Source organism: Notolepis coatsorum, assembly GCF_963971535.1.
Source record: "Notolepis coatsorum genome assembly, chromosome: 3".
Lineage (NCBI taxonomy): Eukaryota > Metazoa > Chordata > Actinopteri > Aulopiformes > Paralepididae > Notolepis > Notolepis coatsorum.
The window spans coordinates 73825879-73841604 of record NC_140167.1 but is presented as its reverse complement, the minus strand read 5'-3'; positions in this window follow the sequence as shown (position 1 = coordinate 73841604).

Below are 15726 nucleotides of genomic sequence, written 5' to 3'. Positions count from 1 at the left end.
AGTGTTCAGGGCTCTGATGGCCTGGGGGAAGAAGCTGAGCCGAAGTCTCTCTGTCCTAGTAGCTGGTGTTCGCAGGCTTCTGCCTGACTTCAGCAGCATGAACAGGCTGTTGTTGGGGTGGTGTGGGTCTTTCATTATTCTGCAGGCTCTGGATTTGCACCTCTTGTTGTATAGAACCTGCAGGGGTGGTAGTGCAATACCCGTGGTACGCTCGGCTGAGCGCACCACTCTCTGTAGGGCCTTCTTGTCCTGTGCCGTGCTGTTTCCATACCAGGCAGTGATGTTTCCAGTCAAGATGCTCTCTACAGCTCCGGAGTAGAAGGACTGGAGTATCTTCCCAGATACTCTGAACTTCCTTAACTGTCTCAGGTGGTAGAGGCGTTGCTTTGACTTTTTTACGACTGAGTGTGTTGTCCATGTCAGATCCTCTGCGATGTGGACCCCCAGGTACTTAAAGCTGCTCACCCTGTCCACGGTAGCCCCGTTTATCCTCAGTGGTGTGTGTGTCTCCTGCTGTCCTCTCCTATAATCCACAATCAGCTCCTTGGTTTTACCAATGTTCAGGAGCAGGCTGTTGTCCTGGCACCAGCGTTCCAGTACCTCAACCTCCTCCCGGTAGGCCTTCTCGTCGTTGTCCGAGATCAACCCCACCACCACTGTGTCATCCGCAAACTTCACTATGGAGTTGGAGCTGAACTTGGCCACACAGTCATGTGTGTATAGTGAGTACAGCAGGGGGCTCAGAACACAGCCCTGGGGGGACCCGATGCTCAGGGTGATGGTGTTGGAGGTCTGACCCCCCACCCTGACCGCCTGGGGCCTTTCACTCAGAAAGTCCAGTATCCAGGCGCTCAGAGCGGAGCTCAGACCTAGCTCGATCAGCTTGTCCACCAGTCTGGTGGGGACTATGGTGTTGAACGCTGAGCTGTAGTCAATGAACAACAGTCTCACATAGCCTCCCTTCTGACGGTCCAGGTGAGAGAGGGTGCTGTGCAGTACTTGGGAGACCGCATCGTCAGTGGACCTGTTTGGCCTGTATGCAAATTGCATAGGGTCCATATCACTGGGGAGGGAGGCACAAATGTGATCCTTGACCAGCCTCTCGAAACATTTCATGGCCACAGAGGTGAGTGCCACCGGTCTGTAGTCATTGAGACCTGCTGGGGAGGGTTTCTTTGGTACCGGGATAATGGTGGACATCTTGAAGCAGGCAGGGACCACTGACTCCTTCAGGGATAGATTAAATATGGTGGTGAACACAGGGGCTAGCTGGTTAGCACAGGACTTAAGTATGCATCCTGTTATTCCATCTGGGCCAGCAGCCTTTCTGGTGTTCACCTGCATAAATGCTCTTCTCACACTGTGTACGTCAATGAGAGAGCGTCCCCGCCCCCCCGCGGATGCCCCCCCCCTCCACAACAGCCGGCGCGCCAGTGACGTCACTAGCCGTTGAGCTAGGAGCGACGCTGTTTGCACCAAACCGCGCGTAGAAGGTGTTGAGCTGGTCCGCGAGGGAGGCGTCGTCACTCCCCATTGAGAGGGCGCTGACTTTGTAGTCAGTTATCGTCCTCAGTCCCATTTGTGCCGCCATCTTGTCAGCATATGTCTTTTTCGCAAGTTTAACAGCCTTGCGCAGAGTGTAGACTGTTGTCTTGTACTCTTCCATGTTTCCTGACTCTCTGCCAAGGTTATAAGCAGTGGTGCGAGAGTTCAGAGCTGCTCTGATAGTACTGTCCACCCATGGTTTCTGGTTCGGGAACAGGAAGCTGCGGTGAGTTTCAGCGTGTTTGATTATTATTGTCCATACAAACTGCTCTGATCTATGTATCACCCATACTACATAAATGATTTAACGTCGGCCACGGACTTATAAGGCCGTATTTTAGTATGAATATGTGAATGAAAAAGTAGAACGTTGCTACATCCTAAACGATAGATACTTGACGTTGAATGGGCCATAGTAATGTCAATTTAGCAATACAATTTAAAAAGTTATAGCCCTGCAAAGAAGGGGAACATCTCCATAGACTTACAGTGGTGGCAGAGAGGTGATTAATATCAGAATAATCCCTGGCAGATAAAGGGTTAAGCTAAGAAGTCTGCTAAGAAGCATAATTATTTATTATTATTATTTGATTTCATTGGGTTTTTAGCCCTAGTTGCACTTTTGTTGCAACCCCAGTTATCCCATTAGTTCCCCCAAACTTAGGTATGTTATGTTAAGCTAAGAAATCTGCTAAGAAGCATATATTATTTATTATTATTTTATTTCATTGGGTTTTTAGCCCTAGTTGCACTTTTGTTGCACTTTTTTGTGTTTATTTCATGTTTTTAACAGTGCATGAAATATCGTGTATTACTGCAAAAACAAAATTTTGAAATAAATCATAGTCGTTCAAAAATTTGGGTCGAGAGGCTAGACCAGTTGAGAACCACTGATTTAGAGAATATCAGGTGTTTTGACCATCTAACTTTTTTTTACAAATAGTTTTACATGTGTTAGAATGTGTTACCTTAACCCCTTAACACATTCCCGCCCGGCCACGGACATGTCCGTGTTTCGAATCCAACGGTAGAGGGCCGCAAGGTTGTTTTGGCTTTTATTCCATTTTAATAACCTACTCAATGTCACGAGCGGCACTGCAGATTTACCCCACTCTTGGAATTCTGAAAAGTGCATTACCGGCCAGATCCTCGTAGGGGCGCTGTCTCGATAATGCAGTGTTCCCTGTGGCAGAATGGTGCCTTCTTTTATTTTATTTTTTACTTTGAATGGAGTTTACTGTTAGCTGGAATCTATACATGTAGCCTGTAGCTTGGAATACCTTTTGCGACGCCGAATTCACTATGCGGTAAAGGAATATATCATCAGCCAATGGACATATCGATCTACCAGATGGCGATCGATAACTGGGAAATCCTTTTGGGGATCCAACCGGCCCACGGTAAGATCTTTTTCACGTAAATTACATGCTGATCGGGCCTTGCTTTGATAGCCAACCAGGCATTCAGCGAATGTGGCTACTAAGGCTAACACGGTTATTGGTAATCAATAATCAGAAACGACGTCCCCCGCCCCCCCCCCTTTCATGCATTCATGGTGGACCATGAATACCGACAATGTGCATTTTGAGTTTTAGCTCTAGCTTCTGTAGTGCCGAAAAGCTGTTCGATTTAATGTTATTAGCTTAGCGCCCTGTATCTCGCCTTCCAGGAAATATACTAGTCCAAATCCCATATAACGCTTATATTCCCGAGACTATAAAATGAGAACGTATTCATGAAAAAATTATTTCTTTAAGCCATTTTGAAGGGACGGTTTATGGTCTCAATTGACAATGAGAATGGACAGATAGCAATATTATAAAGTATAGATTTAGCTCTACAAACAGCCTCACGCACAATGCAAGTCTGTTTTGAAATGCTGGCGTTTAGTGTGAGATTAGACGGCCCCCAATGGCCGGGAATGTGTTAAGCCAGAGCGGTCCGGTACGAGATAAATTTCACGCCATAAATAGATCAATAGTCTGTATTAATTAATGTTACGTTTCTTTTTCAAATGTAGCCAAGAGTAAAGACCCTATTTTCAGCCCTACGTTTGTTTACCAATAATTTTAAGTGTTATTAGCGAAATATATATATCTCGGCACATCCCGGGGGAAACCAGATTAATTTGTTGGAAATAAAGGAAGCTGTCATGAAAACGTTGTAGTCCTAAGAGAGAAGAGACCCAGGACTTTCGATAGACATTTCTGCCTCTGTCAAAGCTGTTGAAATTCTCATGTTATTTTTGTCATTATATCTGACAGGTCGAACAAACCTGAACGTTATTGCCATAAAACATAGTTTATTTCTTTACCTTTATGTGAACGTCTAGAAAAAAACGTGTCTCAATCTGATGAAAAATGTCGGAGCTATTTACATTATAAAAAAGTAACTGTACTTACAGTAGATTTCATTCACGTTTTTTGCTGCCCTGGGGGCCTGGTGGTATTAAATCCAGATTGAACTCTGCCATTGGAAAGAGGTGATTTGCCCCGATCCATAGATGTATGACTTGGCCATAATAAGGTCATTTATAGGCCTGACATTCTATATTCATATTTCAAATTTCATGTGTCCGGATGGCAAAATTCAGTACTGTATCATCTGCCCTTTATTAATTTGCTTCGATTTTTTGTACACGTGATCTCAATAAGAATGAGCTAAGTGGCAATTTTCCACGTCTGGTCAATGATAGCATGGTGTTATTCACTGTCAAAGATGGAAAAGAAAGAAAAATTATAATAATTGATATTTTTCTTTGGTTCATTACAATTTACTCAAGCATAGTAACAGACACAATATTTCTGACACTGGGAATACATTCTGTTGAATGTCGGATATTGCGTATTGGCTAGACATAACACAGACTACACAGTATATAGAAAGAAGTAATAAAAACGCTGACAAAACAGGATCTGTGTATCAAGGAAGCAACAACTTTATTTTGTGAAAGGTTGCTCTTGATATACACACTCAAGCTGGTGTCTAATCAATCCATCACTCAGCTGGTGTCAATGAGTCAATCAGTCAATCAGTCTCCGGGATGACGGGAGAGCACACTCATGATTGTCAACACCCCCACTTGCTCTCTACTGACCAATCTAAGCTGGAGAAGGAAAATAAAATAAAAACAATTTAATAACAATCAGTAGCCTACACTTTTTGTAACACTTTTACATTCCATTAATCAAACAAACAAAGGCTGTCACTGATATGCAGTGATGGGAATAACGGCGCTATAAGTAATGGCGTTACTAACAGCATTAGTTTTTTCAGTAACGAGTAATCTAACGGATTACTCTTCCAATCTTAATAACGCCGTTAGCGTTACTGCAAAAAAATGCGGCGCGTTACTATGAATGAACCTGTTTCTTTCATCAGACAGATCTCTGCGCCGAGTGGCAATAATATGTTCTTCCTTGTTTAGTGGGCAGTGCGCGAGCCAAGCATACATGCTGACGATTGGCTGAGGCTGAGTAAAATGTCATGGTAAGCCAATCAAAGGTAGAGGTGGGCGGGTCTAACGCATCGAGAGTCTGAGCCACAACACAAGCGATTCAGTCAGCGGAGACCGCGGGTCTGTGTAGTGTACAAATAATCTAAAACGAATCCAACGGAACAACATAATAAGCGAGCAGTCAGCGTGAGACAGCGGTTCACTCTTGTGTTGCAGCGCAGGGCAGTAGTGGCTCTACTGCTGACAGGCTCAACCATAGATATATATCTATGGGCTCAACATAGTGCTGCACTTCCTGGTTTAATAGCACAGTCTGGTGCGCAGAGATATATAGCTGTATGTCATGCATGTCTTAAATGTCATGATTAGATTGGTTTAGAAGGATTCGATTAGATTCTTATATCTGTATGTTGTGTATGTCATGAATTGAAAATGGGGGACCCTGATGTAAACAAGACGAAAGTCTTTCTCTGATCTGCATCCCCTTAACAATTGTGTGTATTGAGCCGTACTGTATTGTACCCATTCTGCAATCTGTTAATTAAAATGTTCAATCAATCAGTATATAGTTGTTATTTATTTTTGGTATAGTGCTTAACAAGCATAATTTAATGTTGCCCAGTTGTGGCCTGTTGAGGGGCAATACATATCAAAAGTTCCAAAACATCTATTGTATTTGTATGATCCACTAATATATAAACATAGTAATTCTAATATCTACATACATGGCATTTGATTGGAGGCTAGTCTCACTTTGTCCCACAGCAACATTAAAATAGTTTAGATTTGTGTATGTTGTTTATGTAAAAAAAAATATATATTGAAAGTAACGCAATAGTTACTTTCTGAAGTAACTAGTTACTTTTATAATTTGTAACTGAGTAAGTAATTTAGTTACTTTTTGAAGAAGTAACTGTAACTAGTTACTTTTTAAAAGTAACTTGCCCAACACTGCTGATATGGTTCCTCCCCTGAGTGAAACAAGAACATACATGATTACATTTGATTTCATTATTTACAAACAGTCCGTTTTTCACTGGCATTTTCTTATAACAATTTGAAATAAAACAAGAAAACAAAAAATGTGACTGCTTGGTCACTACTCACACTGATGTGGTTTATCTCCCAAACATAACCTTTGTGAACGTACGGTTATGTATATAGCCATAGTTATATGAACATAGTGACGCTCAGCGTCTATTGCACATGCTTCACGTCAGTACTTGTGCACTGAATAAAAACTCTCAAATGTACCTTTACATACCAACATCTGTCTGGCCACACCCCTATCCGCCACCTATATAAGCAGGGGTGTGGCCATACACTCACCTCCTTCTCAATCTTTCACCACAAGGCAAGATCAAGGGCCGCAGTGGCGTCCAGACGCTGAGCGTCACTATGTTCATATAACTATGGTTATATACATAACCGTACGTTATATTTCACATAGCTCTGCTCAGCGTCTATTGCACAACAGGAGCTGAGCAGAGCTTACGCCCGACAAATGTACCCCACTGAGGCCCCCCACAACCATCAGAACCGGGGAGGACCCGAGCCCCCCCGACCCTCCCTATTGGAGGGAACCCTCCCTATTGGAGGACGGAAGGGAGACGGATCCGACTGCGCGAAGAGGAACTCAAGCAACTTAACGCACAGGGTGAGCAAACCGTGGGGTAGGTACCCACGACTACACACACGCACAACCCGCATGCCACCAGGGAACGAACGGAAGGAACAAACCTCGTTACCACCCCCAAAATCACGGGGTCAAGAGCAAAGCTCAACCCCGTGGCAAGGCCGTAGCAGCGGAGCGCGAAGGAAGACCCAGACCCAGAAGGGACTGGATCCCCCCGGAAAAAGGGGGCCCGGAGAGGCCAATGACGCCACAGCATCGAGACCTCACCAGGCGGTCACTAGTGACACCGCCCCCCACATCGCCAGCGTATTCGGACAGGGCCCATCCAAGAGCAGGCCCTTCCCCCCAATAGCACGCCGCCTGGCTCACTGACCCTGGCATACTCAGGCAGTCAGCATGGCTGTAACTCGAAGCACTCAAGAGGCTACACTACAGCGGGAGCAGGCAGCGCACCGGGGAGACGACCTCCAGAAGAGGCCGATCCCTCAATCCAGGCAGCAGGCACTTGACCCGAGCCTGGAGCACTGCGGACGAGACAGGCGCCAAAGGGGTCAACTGAAAACAGCACCCGGCGGAAGGGGCGTATGCTGGCATTGTTGAGCACCATGTCAAAGCCTCCACAAACCCCCCCCGACGCTCTAGAGGGGCCGAGGCAGAGAAGGCTGACACGATTGGCAGACGTCATGAACGTGCGGGGGCACACTCAAACGGGTAATCCGGGAGTTGACTCCGCTCCAACACACCAGGGAATCAACCACCCTCTTGGTTCAACGTTCCTATAACCCCTCAGGAAAAAACTCCAGAACACACCTGCGGGTATACACTGGCTATACCGCAGTACACGTGTTTTAGTTTTCAAAAAGGGGTTATCCCAAGCCTACGGGTCAACGAAAACAACTTCGGACCGGGCCCGGCGGACCGGGACATACACAGGGATGCCAGAGGAGTTCCATAAGAACCACCTCAACAGCCCCCTCTCAGCCATGCGTAAGCAGGAGAAGAGAGGGGCGAAAATAATGGAGAAGGACCAGGCCCCCTTAGCGCAGCTCAAGGTACAACACAACATGGACCAAGCAACAGTGAGGGGTAATACGTAGTAACACAACCACGAACATCTCCATAACGCCAAACCCTGTGACAAACAGGCCGACCCGGCATTTTCCCCCCCGAAAAAAGCACAAGTCCCTCAGGGTACCAGAACAGATCTGCGTCCCCGGCGGACAACGGGTTAACTGACCTGGACCGGCGTGACCAGAACCAGTCCCGTGCCCTAATCACGCCGACATCCCCAACTCTAGGAGGGGGGTAGGTACGCATGTCCAAAACATTATAGAGGGCGCCACCCAGACGGTCCCGTTCGTACCGCGCTCAGTGGCCCACCCCAAGGGCGTGAGACCCCTCTACCTATGCTTTGATCTATTCCGTTAACATCCCCCAGATATGAACGAGAATTTGTCGAGACAAACCTAGTAAACTGGCGCTCGGAAGAGACAAACTCCATCCCAGTTGCCCCATAAAAACATATGAGTGTGCTACCCTAATCGATAACATTTTTACAAACAATATGGAAAGTAATATGACAAGTGGATTATTAATTGAAGATATTAGTGATCACTTACCTGTTTTTACAGTTTATGAGTGTAATTATAGGAAGAGGAGGGAGTCAAAGGAAATAAAATACAAGAGAATAAGAACTGACAAAACAATATCTGCTTTCAGAAATGAGTTATTGCAATGCAACTGGAGGAGTATATGTGATGAATCAGATGTTGACGAAGCTTATGGGTTTAAAGTCCTGTATGAAAAAAACTGCCCACTGAAACAGTGTAGCAATAAGAACAAGTTGGCAGAAAATCTGTGGATGTCAAAAGGTATACAAAATGCATGCAAAAAAAAGAATACTTTATATAGGATATTTATTAAATAGCTGACACAAGTCTAACCAGCTAGCACTAACATTAGCTTGTTTTTGTTTAGAAAAAGCTCATGCCAATTTATAAGGCTGTAACTGAGTGGCGAGACTAAACAAAAAAGACTAAATCGAGACTAAACGAAAAATACTAAGACTAAAATGCTCAGACCTGTAGTTGACTAAAACTTGACCAAACGAAAAATAGACTAAATATGATGAAAACGAAAAAGAGCATTTGACACATGCCTAAGACAAACTAAAATTCAAAATAGCTGACGAAATTTACACTGGTGTATAATCAAACTCATATTTTTGAGTGGAGGATCTTTAAATGCAGGTAGCATCACATACTACAGTAGCATCTTCCTGTGCATCAGTGTGAGCGTTCTTCCTCTACAAAGAGGAGTTGAAAGAGCAGCTTCTGGCTTTGGGCCACCGTGAGCTTGATTTATTACAACCAGGAATAGCTCTATTGACGCTGCATATTTTAGAAGTCATTCCTGCCATATTGCACTGCAGTGCTTTCCGAGTGTGTGTGTCATGTCAGAGAGGTTTTGAGCGAGAGGGAGAGGCAGCGGCAGGGTTCATGGTTTACTCTTGGAGGTCTTACACTCACTAAATCATTGTGTTCACTAGTGCACTCGTTCAACCCCTCTGTAGTGCACTTAGAGATCAATCCACTGAGCATCACCCTTCACTCTCCTCCAAACACCTCAGGTCAGGTGCTTGAACTGAAACGGCAATTGCAAGGTGTCTCTTTACAACCTTCCTTTCTAATGTAATAGTTGACATGTACAACAGTTTACATACTGTAATGCATGGATGGCATAAAAACAAGTGGAATTAGATTAGATTCAAATGTATTGTCATCATCATACAGCACAAATGCAGTACAATGGAAATAAGTTTGGCATTCAACCAGAGTGCAAATGTACAGGCAATTAAACTGGGTATAAAATATATAAATTAGTACTACTGAGTAATAGTGCTAATCAGTTGTATGTACATAGTTGTAGTATTAATAAGTACAGTGATACAGGTACAAAAAAATTAAACATGAACAAATGTAACTTGAATTGCTTCAAAACTACTTTGCACATGTGATGCATAGAAAGTGTGAAAAATTTAATGAAACATTCCAAGGCACTTGATTCAGTGAATAAACAGCAAGCGATAACGTGCCACGATGCATGACAAAATACATGTTCCCATTTCAAAAGTGTTTTTTTTTCTTCCTCAAGATGAAACGGGAGATGCCAGCATGTTTCGTGTAATTACTGTTAGTCGTTCCTTCACGTGCGCATGGGGTGCCCTCCCGTGTCGAAAACACAGAATCTAATTAGACTCCGTAGCCTTTCTTGTCAGCAATATGTTTGATCTCATCAAAAACATGACGACTCTGCCCAGGAACAAGGTGAAATAAAAGACTTGCGGAAACCGTGTTCCTTCCTTTTGTTCTGCATGTGTTTTAAAGTAGGAACCAATAGGAATGAGGTCTAGTCCCCAGTTACTCTTTTATTCTGCATGTTTTTTTTTATAAACTTTTTCTCTATTCTGCATGCGTTTTGAAGTTGAAAAAAATAGGAATGAAGTACCAATAGGAACAAGGTCTAGTCTCCAGTTCCTCTGTGTCACCCTCCTAGGGATGGGCGTGAATAATCAACTACTCAAGTACTCACCATTTCAACTAAACTCGAGTGGTTTTTGAGGGTGCTTGATTATTTAATAAAAAGAATGCTTTTAATTGACAGGACAGTTGGAAATTGGGAGAGAGAGACTGAGAGATGGGGAGGACCTGCAACACATGTCCCTGGGCTGGATTCGAACCCAGGATGCTGCAATTACGCTGCAAGCGTATTTACGTGGTGCGCCACTGGGGCGCCCCCTATTCTTTAAAATGATTTTAATTGGGTTATCACCAAATATGTCCACCAAATGTGCTTGTTTGTGCCACTGAAACAGAAATCTCACTATGAAATCCTGCAAGGCGTGAGTTGTTGCAGGAAGACAACACCGGTCAGCTGTGGAGCATGAGAGCGTATGCAAACAAATCTGATTGGAATAAGCGTTATCTAAAAGATAAAGACAGCAGTCGCCCACTTTGCATAGCGTTCATCTACCATTGATACGGACATGCTGTTCCATGAGTGGAGAGACCGGCTGCAGACTGACTATTGCTGTGCATTGTTATGTTATTGCTGTGCATTGTTATGTCCGCGGAGCGAGAATTAATCAAATCGGTAGCGTGTTGTGTGACTCCGCTCAATATCTCATTATTGCTACTGCCATGTGCTTCAAGATGCGTTCCAAAATTGTTATTTCCCTTAACAATTAGTGTAAAGGAGTACTACTTGAGAAATTCCTGCAAGTACTGGATCTGGGAAAACATCCCTACACCCTTCCTCGTCTTTTTCTCTTCCCTCACAGTTGGAAAAACAGTCCAGTCCAAAAAGCATCTCAGACCCCAAGTTTTTCGTTTATTCTTTTTGATCACGTCTAAAAATGAGAGCTATTGGGCGCATGTTTGAAGTGTCTTCATCTGCTAAGACTCACCACACCTTTTAACTTGTGTAAACAACCTTCGTGTGTAAACAGTCTTCACCGGAACACACAAGACCTTGAAATGCCCTGTAGGGCTATGTGTCTTAAAAAAAAAAAACACTCCTTTTTAAGAAAAGAGTTATTTATCACCACCAGTTCTTATTGCACATTTAAATGTGTGTGTGTGTGTGTGTGTGTGTGTGTGTGTGTGTGTGTGTGCTTGCTTGCTCACACATGTGTGTACTTGTATCTGTTCCCTTCCCTTGGAATGTTTAACTTTAAATGTATGATTTCAGACCATTGTGTGACTACCTGTAACTGTTTTAGTTGATATTTTTAAATAATTTTGAAACGTTTTTTTATTTATTTTTTACTCTGGTGTTTACATTTCTGTGAATATTGTTTTTATTATGTACAATCGTCGTTTCTGTAAATGATGAAAACCTCAGATAAATAAATGTAATGTTGTCACGCACATGTACATTCATGTTTGAGTTTGCGAAAGTGAGTAAAACTTCAAATAAAATAGAGTCCCTAAATAGATGCTTGTGGAAAATAAAGGCATGGTATTTTTCATATTTTGACAAATGAAGGCAGGGTATTTCTCGTATTTTAACAAATAAAGGCAGGGTATTTTGCGTGCTTTGACAAATAAAGGCAGTTCTCAATTCAAAGCCCGGTCTACATTAATTGTTTATCTGGTTACCATCTTTACAGTACGTTTAATGTACATGTTAGAGCACCTTCTGAGCCGCCACTATGTCACCATTCTTATTTAATCACATATATTCATCATTTAGCAGGTTACCATCAATCTTGGTGTCCAAGTTAATGGAGTCACTGCATTAAAGGAAAGAGCTAACTCATATTCATCTTTTCCTAAGCACCACTGGGGATCTGGTGCAGTGAAGTGTTAACGCTGGTACATGTCATACAAGTAATATTCATACTGGTTTAAATAAACAATTTGTTACTTCCCATCTTTGGTGAGCAAGATCCTTGTGCAAAGGGAATTAGAGGCCTGTCCCAGATAAAGGCGGGTTGAGTTCAGTGATAAAAGCAAATCAAAGCCTGGGCTATTACATTTTTAGGGTATTTATGTATGTGTATGGTGAGTGGCATGCAGGGTATTTATGTATGTGTATGGTGAGTGGCATGCCGGGCATTTGATCAGGTTAATGGAGTCACACAAGTCTCCAAGTCACACAAGTCTGCCAGTCACACAAGTCTCCAAGTCACACGAGTCTCCCAGTCACACAAGTCTCCCAGTCACACAAGTCTCCCAGTCACACAAGTCACAAGTCTCCCAGTCACACAAGTCTCCAAGTCACACAAGTCTCCCAGTCACACAAGTCTGCCAGTCACACGAGTCTCCCAGTCACACAAGTCTCCCAGTCACACAAGTCTCCAAGTCACAAGTCTCCCAGTCACACAAGTCTCAAAGTCACACAAGTCTCCCAGTCACACAAGTCTCCCAGTCACACAAGTCTCCAAGTCACACAAGTCTCCCAGTCACACGAGTCTCCCAGTCACACAAGTCTCCCAAACACACAAGTCTCCCAGTCACACGAGTCTCCCAGTCACACAAGTGACAGTCATTAAGTGAGTCACTATTTCCATCATGTGACGACGCATCGAATACAATCCTGACTTTCGTCGTTGCGCGTTCCTCCTTCACAATAGCATGATGTGGCATGTAGTACAATGGGTTACCGGTAGTATTGGTTTTGACTGGTTCAATGATTTTCTTCTCCAAGTAGTCATCGATCACCTCATTGTATCTTGTGAAGAGTTTACCATCATGTTTGAATCTTCTCATCAGAGGTTGAAACCTGTTCTCTGCAATTCTGTAGTTGGATGACAGTTTCAAAGTATCTGTGCGCCATGGTAGTTGCACTTCATAACGTTCTCCGTTGTGCGTAATGGTTTCTTTGAATTGTTTCAGGGCAATTTCATCATTGGCGCTCAATTTAGTTTCTGGTTCAGGGTTGATTCCCAGGGATTCTAGCTCCCAGAATAAGCGCAACTGTTCAGACAGTATTTTATTATCTACATTGACATGCATCACTCCAACGTTGGTTATGGTGCTGACGTGCATTGTAGTTACCGTGCCTTGAATGAGATATCCGAAGCTGCTCTCAGCTGCCACTAGTCCATCTTGTAGTCTTTCAATCTTTCCAGAGACCACTTTCCAATAGTAGTCGGATCCGATTAATATTTCCACGTCTTGATTTTCCATTCCGTGGACCTTTACGTCGGCCAACAGCATTCCTTTTCCTTCCATCTCCGTGCGTAATGGCTCTCCGGGTACACTCATTAGTGACGTGCACACTTGTGGTGATTCCAGTAATTCAATTTCGATTGTTTGGCCATTTCTCACATCGGATAATTTTGCCCGTAATTTATTGCAATGCACTCGTTTTGGTTGTAGGCTACCAAACGTGTGTAATTGTATTACCTCGGAGCCTATTACCGGTAGATTTAGTTTGCGTGACAATTCTGTTCTTATAAAGCTACGTTGACTCCCACCGTCCAACAGGCATCTGGTCAATTTACTCCTGGTTTCGTTTTGGCTAACCAACCACATTGTTGCTGTTTGGAGTAAAACATTGCTGTTATGGCCCGAATTATATCCGACGGTAGTATCAGTTTGTAGGTTTGTAGGTTGTTGCGATACGTGTGGTCTTGGTTCATAGGGGTGCATATCGTGGGGCTGAGCGCATACTACTTTGTGGTGTCGCCGGCCACACTTCTCGCATGAAACCTGCGCCTTACAAGTTCTGGCCATATGTCCTGTCCCCAAAGGAATTCTCTTCTCTGTTCGACTGTATTTTCCGTGCAGTGTTTGGCGATATGGTTGGCTTTGTTGCAAAATATGCAGTTCTGTGGCGCTCCCGTATATAATGCAGCGGTAGACGCTCTATAGGCTGCGGTAGGCCTACAGTATGTCTTTGCTCATAATTTGGTTTGTCAATTTGTGGGTTCAGATCAATCAAGTTTGCCGTTCTTTCTCGGCTTTCAACTTCTCTTTTCAGGAATTTCATTAAGGCCTCTACTTCCAACATGTCGTCTTCCTCTCTTTGGCGGCTGAACGCGAGCGTTATGCTCTCTGGCACCATTTTCATTAGGATAGGGCAGAGTAAGCTACCATACATTTCAGAGACGACTTTAAGCGCTGACAGACTTCTGACTTGTATTTCGATCTCATCATATAGTTTTCGTAGGGCGACTGTGTCGTTTGCACGTTTAACCATGGTCAAGTTTAATAACTTATTCATATGGGCATTGATTAAAAAATCCTTTCGGCCAAATCTGTTTTCCAACATTTTAATCGCAGCATCATAATTTTCATTGGTTACTGCGAGACCCGTGATTGCGTTTGCAGCCCTTCCCGTGAGATAGGACTTTAGATAATTAAACTTGTCAGCCTTGCTGAGGTCTGGGTTTCTATGAACTGCCATGTCGAACTGGCTCCAGAATGTTTGCCATAGGCTAATTTCTCCATTGCATTTGTCAATGATCAGTCTTGGGAGTTTGACTGCAAAATCATATTCCTTGTTGGGGCCCACTGATGAACGGTCATCTTCTTTTCTTCTCATAGCCTTTTTCAGTTTGGTTTTGCGCACACATATATCCTCTTCTGTTACGAACGGGTAAGTGACTTCCAAGTTGTCGAGAAGAAGAACGAGACGGAGAATGTTTTACTCTTCCAAAACAGCTGTACTGTTTATTAACAGGGAAAAGCGTATAATATAGTTTACAGGGAGAAAGACAATATGTCTGTGCTTGTCCAGCTGTAGGTCTGTCCGTAGGATTAGGTGAAGCTCTAGCAAGGAACAAGCAATAGAGCAAATGTTAAATAGGTCACATACTCAACATTCCACGCTGTCAATGAGTGACAGCAGTCTGTCAACCAATGACAGCACCCAGGTGTGACAGACAATTAGTGACGACAGCAATCAGTGGTGACAACAAGGTGAACCCATAACAACAAGAGTGACCCAGGTAGACAGTAGGATACTATCCTAAGGAGGATAGTCTCCCGAACGTTACACTCTTCATATCGTTGCACACCCTCAAGTTCATCTTCAAAATCCTCTTCCTCAATTCCGTCTTCAATTTCTGTGTTCAAGGCTTTCAATGCAATTTCTTTTTCCACAAGCATGTCCAATATTTCTTTATAATCCGCGTCCACATCTTCTAATGACACTCTTGTCTTCTCATCTATCACATTGATTAATTTTGTTATTGTAGTCCTTACCACCCCTCTTTTCAGAAGTAGTTTCTTTAGTTGTGTCTTGGACATCGCTGCTGTAGGCATGTCTGTACATTCCCTTGATCCTTCTTTGTCTTCAAAGCACTTCTTTTCTTGGTTCCTCCCTGGTTTCGGCACCAGCTTTTGTTACAAAGATGAAAACAGGAATGTCCAGTCGTTGCTTTTCTTTTGAATCAAATCTTAATTTCTTTTATTTTCTATTAGTTACAGTTTCTAGTTCAGTTCTTTTCGTTCAGTTCAGTTCAGTTCAAAGTCATTTTACATTCTGTGTGCTTGACGAGCCACACCACATATATCACGGCTGTTTCCAATACAGCAATCAAGTCGGTCATATGCAATTCAGCACGGCTGCAGTGTTT